Source organism: Haematobia irritans, chromosome 1 (assembly GCF_050003625.1).
Source record: "Haematobia irritans isolate KBUSLIRL chromosome 1, ASM5000362v1, whole genome shotgun sequence".
NCBI lineage: Eukaryota > Metazoa > Arthropoda > Insecta > Diptera > Muscidae > Haematobia > Haematobia irritans.
Genome location: NC_134397.1, coordinates 271,848,051 through 271,861,475, shown reverse-complemented (window position 1 = coordinate 271,861,475; position 13,425 = coordinate 271,848,051). Strand labels below are relative to the sequence as shown.

At 30.5% G+C, this 13,425-nt stretch overlaps 1 protein-coding gene across 10 annotated transcripts in view; it reads left to right on the top strand.

The window, feature by feature from the left end:
* LOC142224645 (very long chain fatty acid elongase AAEL008004) overlaps positions 1-13,425 on the top strand; it is a 158,032-nt gene that overhangs the window by 112,045 nt on the left and 32,562 nt on the right. The window contains exon 1 of one of the 10 annotated variants that reach the window (XM_075294455.1): positions 11,735-11,758. The exons of the other annotated variants lie outside the window; for them this stretch is intronic. The gene's annotated coding sequence lies outside the window, so the exon portion shown is untranslated. Of the gene's footprint in view, positions 1-11,734; positions 11,759-13,425 lie in introns of those variants that run through there. 10 annotated transcript variants of the gene reach the window in all.

Sequence of the window (13,425 nt, the reverse complement as noted above, 5' to 3'; positions counted from 1 at the left end):
ATTCCTGATTGTCAATTCTATAAAAATAATCATTAAATCCAGACATATCTCCAATTTTGTTAGCCGCCCTTACCAAAAATAAAGTATATATCGTTGTTCTCCTAATAAGCCTTATTTATATTTTTGTCACTTTGCACCGGTTGCATGACATGAATATAAGCAAATTCAAATTGTTTTTATGATATAACAAAACACAAAATGAAAACGGGGCAAATTGTTTCGGGTTTTATCCCTCTCTATTCTCTCTCTCTCTCCAACACACACACTCATATACTCACATTATTTCAAAAACAAACTGTGTCAAGTTCACCGATGAGATAATCCAACACCATCGATCTATTAATAACGGTCATGCATACCGAATCATAAGTGCCGTCTGTGATGCGTTACGATGGGATGCGATTCAATTCAAATGGATTTGTTGAAATGACGGAAGAAATAGAAAAAGAAATCTCTCAAATTTATTTTTTTCCAAAGACATAACAAACAACGATAGGTAATGGGATTGGATTGTTCATCCACAGCAATGCTAAATAATTTATAGTCCTCCCACAGTTAAAGAGTGTGTTCCTATTAATGGTGAAAAACGATTAATTAAGGTATCTATACACTGTGGGATGAAAATAAGAAACAACAACCGACACTATACTCATAACAAGCCATAAAACTATTTAAATATGCTGTTGATATTTAGAGATTTTTAAAGAATAATGACTGTGGTAATGGTTTTGTTTGTTTTGTTTTTGTAAAATACAAAATTACGTTATGGGTTAAATAGGTTTTCAGATCATTGTGCAAAATGAGGATTTGTTTTCATTTATTACTATTAATTTATATGTCATAAACATGATTATAATAGACCATTATTAATCGGTACTTTTCTTAGATCTCTTAATAGGTGAATTTTTAGTGGTACTATTGTTATTTTATTTCTTCTAGTATTTTTAAAATATAGGCACAAATATGTAATGTAAATATTTATATATTTTTTTATAAAAATTATATTAAATTTTTCCTCCATTCTTTTTTGATATTTAACGTAATTGTATGATGAGGAATTTTTATATGTTATAAAAAAATCAAATGATGTATTAAAACAGCTGTTACAATAATGACGAGAGTACTACAAAAAGCCTCAAAATCCGTCACATGAGAAAGAGAAAATACTTGTCTCTAAGGCAGCTGACAAAATCTTAAATTGGCAAACATTTTCCTTTATATTTTACACAGTATTATTTTCAAGGCGGCGGTGAGAATGTGGGCCTTTTATTATTCTATTATATTATTATTTCAAAGTATGAGATACCAAATTCGTATATTCAAGAAACCATCATAGCCTTGGACAAAATCCAATTTGTGATTGGTGGTGAAACTCCTTACACCCAGAAAAAGGTGAACCCACTATGAAAGAAAATATATGTTTATTTTAGAAAAATTTAACTAAAATATTTTCCTAATTGCAACATGATATAAATAAATTAATAATTTTTGTCAGATTGAAGAAAGAAAAGAAAATTTAATATTTTGAAGGAAAAAAATTGGAGTTACAAATTGTTAAAATGCTTTAGCGCTATATGAAGTTCAAGACAGACACCATTTATAAAAAAATGTACTCATTTGAGAAACTTATGAATAGAATTTAAGTAAACTTCACCCATTTTTAGTAAATTGTGAACTATTTTCCAATTCTGTAAAATTGTGTACTTCATTTGCATACAACTTTTTTTCTTCGGCCTTTTTCTGGGTGTAGTAAAGCAAGGTTGAAATTTTGAGAAATATATTAGTAATTCAGCTTTGGTAGCTTTTTCTATAAGTGGTGACAAACATAGTGTGGCTAGTCATTGAAACTTGTATATAAGAATTATTATTGAAATAGTATTATTGCATCAGGCTGCATTTCCATTGAAATTTCCATTTTTATACCCTTCACCACTACTGTGGTACAGGGTATAATAAGTTTGTGCATTTGTATGTAACGCCAAGAAGGAGTAATCATAGACCAACCTTTTAGTATACGGATCGGCTTAGAATTAAATTCTGAGTCGATTTAGCGATGTCCGTCTGTCTGTCTGTTGATGTATTTTTGTGTGCAAAGTACAGCTCGCAGTTTTAGTCCGATTGTCCTAAAATTTGGTATAGGGTCCTGTTTCGCCTCAAAGGCGATCCCTATTGATTTTGGAAAAAATCGGTTCAGATTTAGATATAGCTGCCGTATATATTTTTCACCGATCTGGTCATAATTGGCGTGTATATCAACCGATCTTCCTCAAATTCCGTAAATCCGAATATTTTATGGGTCTCAAAAAACTTGCAAAATATCAGCCAAATCGGTTCAGATTTAGATATAGCTCCCATATATAGCTTTCGCCCGATTTACACTCATTTGCCCACAGAGGCCAATTTTTTGCTCCGATTTATTTGAAATTTTGCACAGGGAGTAGAATTAGCATCTAACTATGCGTGCCAAATTTGGTTGAAATCGGTTCAGATTTGGATATATCTCCCATATATAGTTTTCGCACGATTTACACTCATATGACCACAGAGGCCAATTTTTTGCTCCTATTTATTTGAAATTTTGCACAGGGAGTAGAATTAGCATAGTAACTATGCGTGCCAAATTTGGTTGAAATCGGTTCAGATTTAGATATAGCTCCCATATATAGCTTTCGCCCGATTTACACTCATATGACCACAGAGGCTAATTTTTAACTCCAATTTAGTTGAAATTTTGCACAGGGAGTAGAATTAGCATTGTAGCTATGCGTGCGTGAAATCGGTTTAGATTTAGATATAGCTCCCATATATATGTTTTTCTGATTTCGACAAAAATGGTCAAAATACCAACATTTTCCTTGTAAAATCGCCACTGCTTAGTCCAAAAGTTGTAAAAATGACTCTAATTTTCCTAAACTTCTAATACACATATATCGAGCGATAAATCATAAATAAACTTTTTCGAAGATTCCTTAAAATTGCTTCAGATTTAAGCGTTTCCCATATTTTTTTACTAACATTGTGTTCCACCCTAGTGCATTAGCCGACTTAAATTTTGAGTCTATAGATTTTGTTGAAGTCTATCAAATTCTTCCAGATCGAGTGATATTTAAATGTATGTATTTGGGACAAACCTTTATATATAGCCCCCCACACATTTGACGGATGTGATATGGTCTCGAAAATTTAGATCTACAACGTGGTGCAGGGTATAATATAGTCGGCTCCGCCCGACTTTAGACTTTCCTTACTTGTTAATTATGCTTTTTTTTAGATTAGTGACGTACACTGTTGACTTTAACACGTTATGTCAAATATTCATTTTGGCCATAAAAGACACCAGATTCTGAGATCTGATTGAATCGAGAACTATGAACTGAGATCTGATTGAATCGAGAACTAAAATGTAGATCCATAATAAAATCGGTATATCGAAAATATATTCATATGGAACATTTTTGGCAAATACTTTTGCTTTTTTTGGCAAAGCGATCGTCCTTTAAAATGGAGCCATACACAGAAAAGAATTTCCGTAGTTAAACTAATGCTAAATTTAACTTATTTTTATTCTAAGAAAATTATTTGTTAGTAGTTAAATTTTATTACTTTTTGCGAAATTTTCCACAGCACAATGAAATTTTCGTTTTTTTAAGTATGTCTCAAATATTTTATGAACTAAACGTGAGTATAAAGTTCGATGACCGTGCACATAAGTTCAATATGAACTAAAGCAAATGAAAATTTTCGTACGATTCCCAAAAATAGTAAGAATGAACTCCTGTATGGTTAAAATGGTCATGATTTGGCGCCAATGATTTTCTTCTTAACTTTTAGTTAATATTTTCTTCTATAAGAGAGTGTAATTTCGTGAACTGTAGTTAAAAATTGCAACAGAATTTTCAAGGATTTAAAAATGCTTTGGGGAAATCTCAGGATGTGTAGCAAAATTTAGTTCAATTTTTGTTAGTTTATTCTTCCTATAAAACAGTTTGCTTTTTTTTCGATGTACAAACCATATATACCATTCCAGCTAATGAGTTTAACGTACACGTCCCAGAGAAGGAATGTGCCCACCTCAAACTTGTTTCAAGAGGACCATGTTACTTTTTCACAGCGACCATGTAACATTTTTATGGCATAAATATTCTTTTCTCGTCAAACATAATATGCTTTCCGAAATCAGATACATAATTTCCGAGAAAATAACATGGTTTCGACTAACATGCTACATGTTTTCCGTGAAAAAGTAACATTTTGCTCTTGGAACATGGTTGGGGTGATCCTATTCCTTCTCTGCATGTAACATAGATCCATCTAGATCTCATCTCAAGAAGTATTATTAGGTACTCTGTAATAATAAAAACCTTCAGTTTTCAGTTTTTCCGTCTCAACTTTGGGGAAATTATGAAATGATAAAGCGCGACAACCAAATGTCTTTCATGTCCCTGATTAGAAATATTTATTTTATATACATTATTTGGTCGGTAATCGTTATTGCGATATGTTTAACTGGAAAGAGGTATGACAATATTTTCCCTTCATTATCTCTTATTAGAACACCTTTTATCAATGCCCCGCTATTGTGTTGCTACTTTTCATTACCATGTGAGAGTAAGACAATGCTTCTATTTCACTATCACTTATTAGGCCCCATTGTGTAAAGCCTATGTTAGTCATTGTGTTGCTTCATCTCATTACCATGTTATTGAGTGCAACACAATCAATTAACCGTTTAAAAGAGCATTTCCTTCTGTTATCTGTTTGGGCTGTTGATGGTCGTTTATGTTGACAGTATTTATATAGCTTGAAATTGCACACAGTGTACTACTAGCAAACTACTCAGAGAAAGTAGATGTGAGTGTGTATATGTTGTGAGATATTCAGTGAGAGTAAATACCACAAAAAGAATACAAGCAGACTTATAAATAAATAACCAAATGATGTTATAATTGGCCGGTGATGATGTTTTATTAGTTTTTGTTATACTTGTGTGATTTTGTTGTTTTTATTTTACAACTTATTCAGCGAATGTGCAAATCTCATCTCATGCTACGTATGTGCGTCCTTGAACTTTGAGCATAATAATGTTGTAGGCTTTTTTGTATGCAAAAAAAAATGGAAATAAAAACAAACAGCCCAACATTAAAAGTGAATAAAAAGTGTGTATATTTGCTTTTATTATTTATTTACGATTGCCATATCCACTGGCGAATAAAATGATGATCACATGTTCTCATGTATATGTCATTCACCTGTAGAGTGTATTCGGACCAGTTATGTTAATTTAGTGGAAGTTAACATTTAACATTTATTGTGAATTTAGCACTCTCTTTGTAATAAAATAACATCATCTTAATGTTCTAGTTACTAAATAATACAGACCATAAGTTATAGCTTTCAATCAGGGAATATATTAAATTCGCCAATACGCAAATATAAACAATAATCTCTAAGGGTTATTTCATCATCATCACATTAAAATGATAACAATTTATTTGGTTTCCTATAAGTAATCTGCATATGATCGTCCATCACCATTAAGAATTTTAAAAATTTCTTTCTTTCATAGGCCTAAGAAACAAGTTTTCTAATTATGTCTATATATAGGAACTTCTAAAAAAATGTTCTCTAAAATATATTTTCAAAACAATCTATGAATTAATGTATTTATGAAAATTTATTCACAAATTTGTAACTATTTGATATAGAAATCCAAGAATATCAATACCTAAATAGATATTTTAATATGTATATCGATTTCGACTAAGTTATCAAAAGGCATTTTTGTTTGATTTTTGTGAAATTTATTTCTATTTATATTAACACGTGAATATACGTTTTAGAACAGTTTTCATCAATAAGACAATAAACTGTAAGGTTATTCACTCTTAAATAGAATATTATTTATTTCCCACACATAAACTATAAGAGAATGGTGAGGGAAATCCAAATAAACTAAAAGAAACTGTTTATAAACCGAAAAAAACAAAACGTCTGCGAATTATATTGAGTAGCTAGTGTCATGAATAATTATGCAAAAATTGTATGATGTTTTCACGGATTTATTTTCGGAATAAATTTTAATTTAATCATTGACAACAAATTGATTACTAGATATTTTTTTGTTCAAGCTTCAGTTGATATTATATCATCAATAGGATAACAAGTAAATATTATTGTGCCAAAATTCGAGTGTATTCGTGATATTATATTTAATTACTGGAACGCAACGCAGTGGTTTTGAGTTTGTATTAAAATAATTAAAATTAAATTATACTAGCAAAATTAGTGATATTCAGAGCAAATAGTGTAATACAAATTTATGTAAATATATGGCATTCCATAAACCAATTAGTAGATTATTACAGTAATTTTATTACAGCAGCTGGATGAAATCAAGATAAAGAGTGTAGACAAACTTTAAACCCAGCTTCACGGAGTAATGTTACTGGTTGTATTTAGTTTTGTGTTGTTTGTTCAACAAAAGATGTAATCTTCTTATAGGTCCAGGCATACCAATTATCATATCAAATTTTTTTGACTCAGAAAACATAATTTGAGGGTAATCCCAAACCAAATAAATAATTTTACATATTATTAGAGTTATACATGAGCGTGCTTTCTTGGCCATAGATGATGGAGGAAAATGAGTTATTGAAAGTCTTAGAATTCCCACCACATCGATAACAGTCATATACGATATCTAAATCTCATCGGAAAAGCGCCCTCACTATGAAAAATTGTACCATGCCAAGTTAAACCTACATCTACCATACAAATTTCTTCAAAATGTCAGTAAACGTATTAACAAATTGTTAATACATTCAGTACACAAAATTAAATTAATACTTAAATGCGCAATAAGTTAAGAAAAAACAAAACTAATTATAAGCCTAATGAGGCTTAATAGAAATTAAGTAAATTGCTTTAATTAAAACATTTAGATCATTTTTAATTATAACAAGGCTATATAATAATCATGCCATCACATATTTTATATGTGATATAACTTTACAAGTAATAAGTACAAAATATCAACTCCTTACAATTCTGACGTCTTAATATCAGACTTATTTTCTAAATATGTTATTAGTAAAAACATTCCATATTAGCATGTAATTACTTCGAATCGTTATTAATTACATGTGCAGGAAGTTGGTACCCAAAGCAATTGTCCATCGATTAAGAGATTCCAAGAATAATTAAGCATTTCTCAATTTCTGTTTAATTGTGTAGTTCAGGAAGAAATTATGACGTTTGTTTTATAAACAGTTGACACCTCGTCTGGTAAAATAAATGGGAACATTTTATAAACATTTATTATTGTGATACATTAAGTTAATATTATAAAGACATGAGATGTTAAATTATTTGTTTATGAAAAAATTTTCCTTAAACATGCAATCAATCTATTACAATGACTTCCTTAAATTCTATTATATTATCAATTTCAATAGAAAGTCATAACACACCTTTGATCCGAATAAAAACAAAAAACCCCAATATTTCGAATCATTATTTTAAGTGTTTTACATTTTTCTTTCACATAAAAAAATGAAAATGAATTATCTATACTGGCATAAACATTGATTAGATATTTAGATGGTGATGATATAAAATAGGAATTTTTGTATATGCCAAATTCCAAAATATTTCTATAGATTCATAAAAAAACGAGTTATGATTTTCAGCCTTGAAGATTTGTATTCTCTTGCACGCAATTTGGAACGTGTCATATGCCACTTATATCCTTCTCAAGTTAAACTTCCTAAAATTTGTCTATGCCTTTCATCACTCATCAGCGGGGGGTGTTACTGTTTCCCCACAAATTCAGTTTTAAAATTTCTTATGGACTTTTATGTTAGTTTCGTGATTATCCTTTACCTTAGTCCTTTCGTCAGTGAACATATGAAGTGCGTGATATAATTAATTAATTTCTTTTACCACCACAAGTTTTTCTTCTTTGGTTTAATTAAATATTCTTCTTTTTCATGTTAGTATTGTGTTTTATATGTTTTCCATTTGTGTCAATATATTTTGAAAATGGTGTAAATAAATAATGTGCTCATGTGTCTATAAATTATGGTTCTATGTAATTTTCACTTGTAAATATTTAATGTGAACGCTTTGATTATTGACCTCTTTGTGCAAACTCAATGCACACACTTTTCCAATATTCGAATTTAATAAATAAACATTTGACTAATCAGTTTTCACCCATAGGTCGGATAATGATTATTTTAATGGACATTAGTGGAATTTAAATTAAAAACTAATAAATTATTGTGAAAAAAAACTTCAAAAGTACACGGAGATCTGGATCGTGGGCATGGAAAACATGTAATACAAATAATAAGTGATTAAAAGGTTATGCCTTAAGCATATACCCTAATAGCTCATATACATTAGGCTCGAAATCGAGTAAAAACGGATTAGAAATCCCTTTTTTATAGGGCAAATTACAGTTGAAATGTAGTTAAAGTGCATTTTGGAATTGTAATGTAAATGAGGCATAAAGTTTATATTACTATGTAAGGTCATTATTTTTCCTTGGTATTTTAATGAACCGTCAAAACTGAGTGTTACAAGCTTTATCTCGGCCACACCTCGTGCTGTTGATATATATATGGGTACACACAAAAAAATTTGTTTCTGATTCAATCACGAAATTAATTGATCCAATTAATTTTTCAATTGAAATGTCTTCAATCACAGAAATGATAGTATCAATTAAAAAATTAATTGACAATCAATAAAAAAAATTAATTGACAGTCAATAAAAAAATTAATTGATCCAATTAAAACATTAATTGATACTATTAATTTGTGTGATTGATTTTTATTTCAATTAAAAATTTGTTGATTCAATTAATTTTTTAGTTGAATATTTTTTAAAACTCAATTAAGATTTTAATTGGAAAAATTTTCGTGAATTTTTTTTTTCTGTGTACCAGCGATGATAAATAGCATTTATGAAATTTACTGAATCAGCTTCCACAGGATTTAGTGCTATTTGATTTGAGAGGAAAGTTCCAATTGTCTGTAAGAATAAACGGATTCGGACTAACGTCCACATTTCAATTTAAGAATTTAAGGTTGAAAAAGGTACCAAATGTATCGCGATATGGTACTTTTTATACTCAAATATTGTCAAAAAAAAAAAACTTCAAAAGTGTCAATTTTTCAACCCTTATTGGTACCCCAACAATGGCTACCACTGAAAATAGTGGCGAAAATTGTATTAGCATTGAGGGTTGCGAGACATTTTAAAATTCCAAATTCATTGGATTTTTGTTTTACTATGATAGAATTTATTAAGTGACAATACATTTCTTATATTTTTTTATACCATCCACCATAGGATGGGGGTATATTAACTTTGTCATTCCGTTTGTAACACATCGAAATATTGCTCTACCCCATAAAGTATTCATATATTGGGTCGTGGTAAAATTCTGAGTCGATCTGAGCGTGTCCGTCCGTCCGTCCGTCCGTCTGTTGAAATCACGCTAACTTCCGAACGAAACAAGCTATCGACTTGAAACTTGGCCAAGTAGTTGTTATTGATGTAAGTCGGATGGTATTGCAAATGGGCCATATCGATCCACTTTTACGTATAGCCCCCATATAAACGGGCCCCAAAATTTGGCTTGCAGATCTTCTAAGAGAAGCAAATTTCATCCGATCCGGCTGAAATTTGGTATATAGTGTTAGGTTAGGTTAGGTTAGGTGGCAGCCCGATGTATCAGGCTCACTTAGACTATTCAGTCCATTGTGATATCACATTGGTGAACTTCGTACATAGTGTTAGTATATGGTCTCTAACAACAATGCAAAAATTGGTCCACATCGGTCGATAATTATATATTGCCTCCATATAAACCGACCCCCCGATTTGGCTTGCGAAGCCTCTAAGAGAAGCAAATTTCATCCGATCCGGCTGAAATTTGGTACATGGTGTCAGCACACGATCTCTAACAACCATGCAAAAATTGGTCTACATCGGTCCATAATTATATATTGCCCCCATATAAACCGATCCCCAGATTTGGCTTGCAGAGCCTCTAAGAGAAACAAATTTCATCCGATCCGGCTGAAATTTGGTACATGGTGTCAGCACACGATCTCTAACAACCATGCAAAAATTGGTCCACATCGGTCCATAATTATATATAGCCACCATATAAACCGATCCCCCGATTTGGCTTGCGGAGCCTCTAAGAGAAGCAAATTTCATCCGATACGGCTGAAATGTGGTACGTGGGGTAAGTATATGGTCTCTAACAACTATGCAAAAATTGGTCCACATCGGTCCATAAGTATGTATAGCCCCCATATAAACCGATCCCCAGATTTGGCTTGCGGAGCCTCTAAGGGAAGCAAATTTCAACCGATCCGGCTGAAATTTGGTACATGGTGTCAGCATACGATCTCTAACAACCATGAAAAAATTGGTCCACATCGGTCCATAATTATATATAGCCCCCATATAAACCGATCCCCCGATTTGGCTTGCGGAGCCTCTTGGAAGGCCAAAATTCATCCGATTCGGTTGAAATTTGGTACGTGATGTTAGTAAATGGTATCCAACAATCATGCAAGAATTGGTTCATATCAGTTCCTAATTATATATAGCCCCCCAATATTTCAATTCTGGCTCTCTACGTACCGTGCAAAAGTCCATATCGATTCGTAATTATTTGTAGACTTACCTATACATACCTTTTTTGTCTAATATATACCACTTATGGACTAACTCACAATTTAGAAAACGATGTTAAGAAGTTTTAAGATACCACAACTGATTTGTTCGATTGTGGATGCCAGTCTTTCGTAGAATTTTCTACGCAATCCATGGTGGAGGGTACATAAGATTCGGCCTGGCTGAACTTACGGCCGTATATACTTGTTTTTTTGTTTTTTAATTTTTGGGACTATTTTGATAAGTCTGCTTCATTTTCACGTGATTCGATAGATTTTACATATGATGGTAATGTAAACATGCTTGCTTACTCAAGCACTAATCACTTTATCTTTGTATTTTACATTTAACACAGATTGCTAAACATTTACTAGACTAAAGCAATAAACTTTAAAAATCTATAAATGTATATAATTTTCTCAATGTAATTAGCCAATAAAGGCAATGTTTTTTCTCCTCCTAGCCCGATCATTTATTAATCTCTTATAACTTCCACTTGCTTTCTTATCAATTTCAAAGTCTGACAAACCAGCCCCCTTCATCTGATAAGATATATCCAAACAAAAAACAAAAATATATATTTTAACATTAACTTCAGTATTTTATACTATTCCTCCATAAAGTTCAAATTTGGGACAAGAACAAATTTTATAACGCTTGACTCATTTGATAGTTAGTCGACACTATCTCTGGCATATGCGGTGATAATAGACGTCTACGTACCTATATATGATTGCCCGCCATAGAATTTGATAAAAAACCAAAACGAAAATACCAACAATAACAACAAAAACCTAATCAAAAGAATTATTATGGAGGTACCTTTATCAAACGCATGCATAGTCATAAGGTAGTCTAGATTTGTTGTTGTCGTCGTTTTTTTTTTTTGGTAAAACGGTTCATTGCGTTTTTCTATGAGACACCTGATTAGGTTCTTTCCTCATTGGGTTTGATTTGGTTTTGTTTTTGGTTTTTCTTCTAACGACAAACAATTATGACTTTCTTTAGATTATAATAATTTTATAGAATTTAGTTGTAGCCGGTATTGTTTAAAGAGAGGTTCGTTTTGACTGTGATGTTCTTAAACTGAATCATAATTTGTTGTTGTTGCCCAAATCAAACATGGCCATTCCAAATCTTAAGTACTTTTTTATAGTGCTCTTTTAAATAAATATCAATTTGAATTCGTTTCAAATGAGATTCTTAAATTACTCAAAAACACTTAAAATTAAATTTATACAGGAGTTTTCAGAAATACTTGAAATTTTAACAGTTTTGTGTGATTAAATTATCATTTAATTAATAAACATAATAAGTATATAAACTCGAGATCTGGATAGATTAATACCTTTGGTTTTATTATTTTCAAGTGTGAATATTAAGTAATAGAATGTTCCTGTTTTCGATTTTGTGTTGGTACAAATAAACAAAATTTTATTTATATAATTGACAATCTTTGTGACATTTATAAAGTTAAAAGTAAAAAGATAATGGTAGAAATTTAATTCATAAAAATTTCATTTTGATAATGTTTCAGAATGACATGCTTTCTTATCTTCAAACTTGTTGTTTTATCAAATTAATATTACAGTGCATTTTATCCATTAAAGAGTTCGATCAATGTCTAAAGTTCGCTTTCGAAGATAACGATACGAAATAGTGAGATAACACACAGTAAAGTCTTTTAACATATTTACGTATATTACAAAAAAATAGTGCTAATATATGGGAGATTATGTAACGTATACGCCTTATGGGCAACTTTATTAATATAACTTATACGCACTATGGAATTATGCATATTTGTTTCAATCAAATTTTTATAAATTATTTTTAACAATGTTCGAGAACTGTAACTCTATTGATAACTATTCAATTAATTGTTTGTCTTGAAACAAAGGATTGAGTTTGGATATGTGAGCACGTGTGTGTATATTTTTTACGGTTTGGTAGATTGGAAGAATTCACGATGTCTTGGTAGATTTTACAATATATTCTTCACTAACTAAGAGGTATTAATTTTCTTTAGAAATAATTTTCTATAGAAATAAAATGTTGATAAAATTTTCTATACACAGAAAAAATTTTCCGTAGTTAAACTAACGCTAAATTTAACTTATTTTTATTGAAAAAAGTTAAATTTTATTACTTTTTGCGAAATTTTCCATACCCCAATGAAATTTTCGTTTTTTTTTTTAAGTATGTTTCAAATATTTTTTAAACTAAACGTGAGTATAAAGTTCGATGACCGTACACATAAGTTCAATATGAACTAAAGCCAATGAAAATTTTCGTACGATTCCCAAAAATAGTAAGAATGAACTACTGTATGGTTAAAATGGTCATGATTTAGCGCTAATGATTTTCTTCTTAACTTTTAGTTAATATTTTCTTCTATTAGAGGGTGTAATTTCGTGAACTGTAATTAAAAAGTACAACAGGACATTAAATTTTCCTGGTTTTAAAAACGCTTTGGGGAAATCTCAAAATGTGGAGTAAAATTTAGTTCAATTTTCGTACGAGTTAGTTTATTCTTCCTATACAACAGTCTAATTTTTTTCGGTGTAGGAATAAAATTTTGACAACATTTTCTATAGAAATAAAATTTTGAAAATAGCTTCTATAGAAATAAAATTTTAACAAAATTTTGGTATAGAATTAAAACTTTGACAACATTTTCTATAGGACAAAATTTTTGACATAATTTTCTATAGAAATAAAATTTT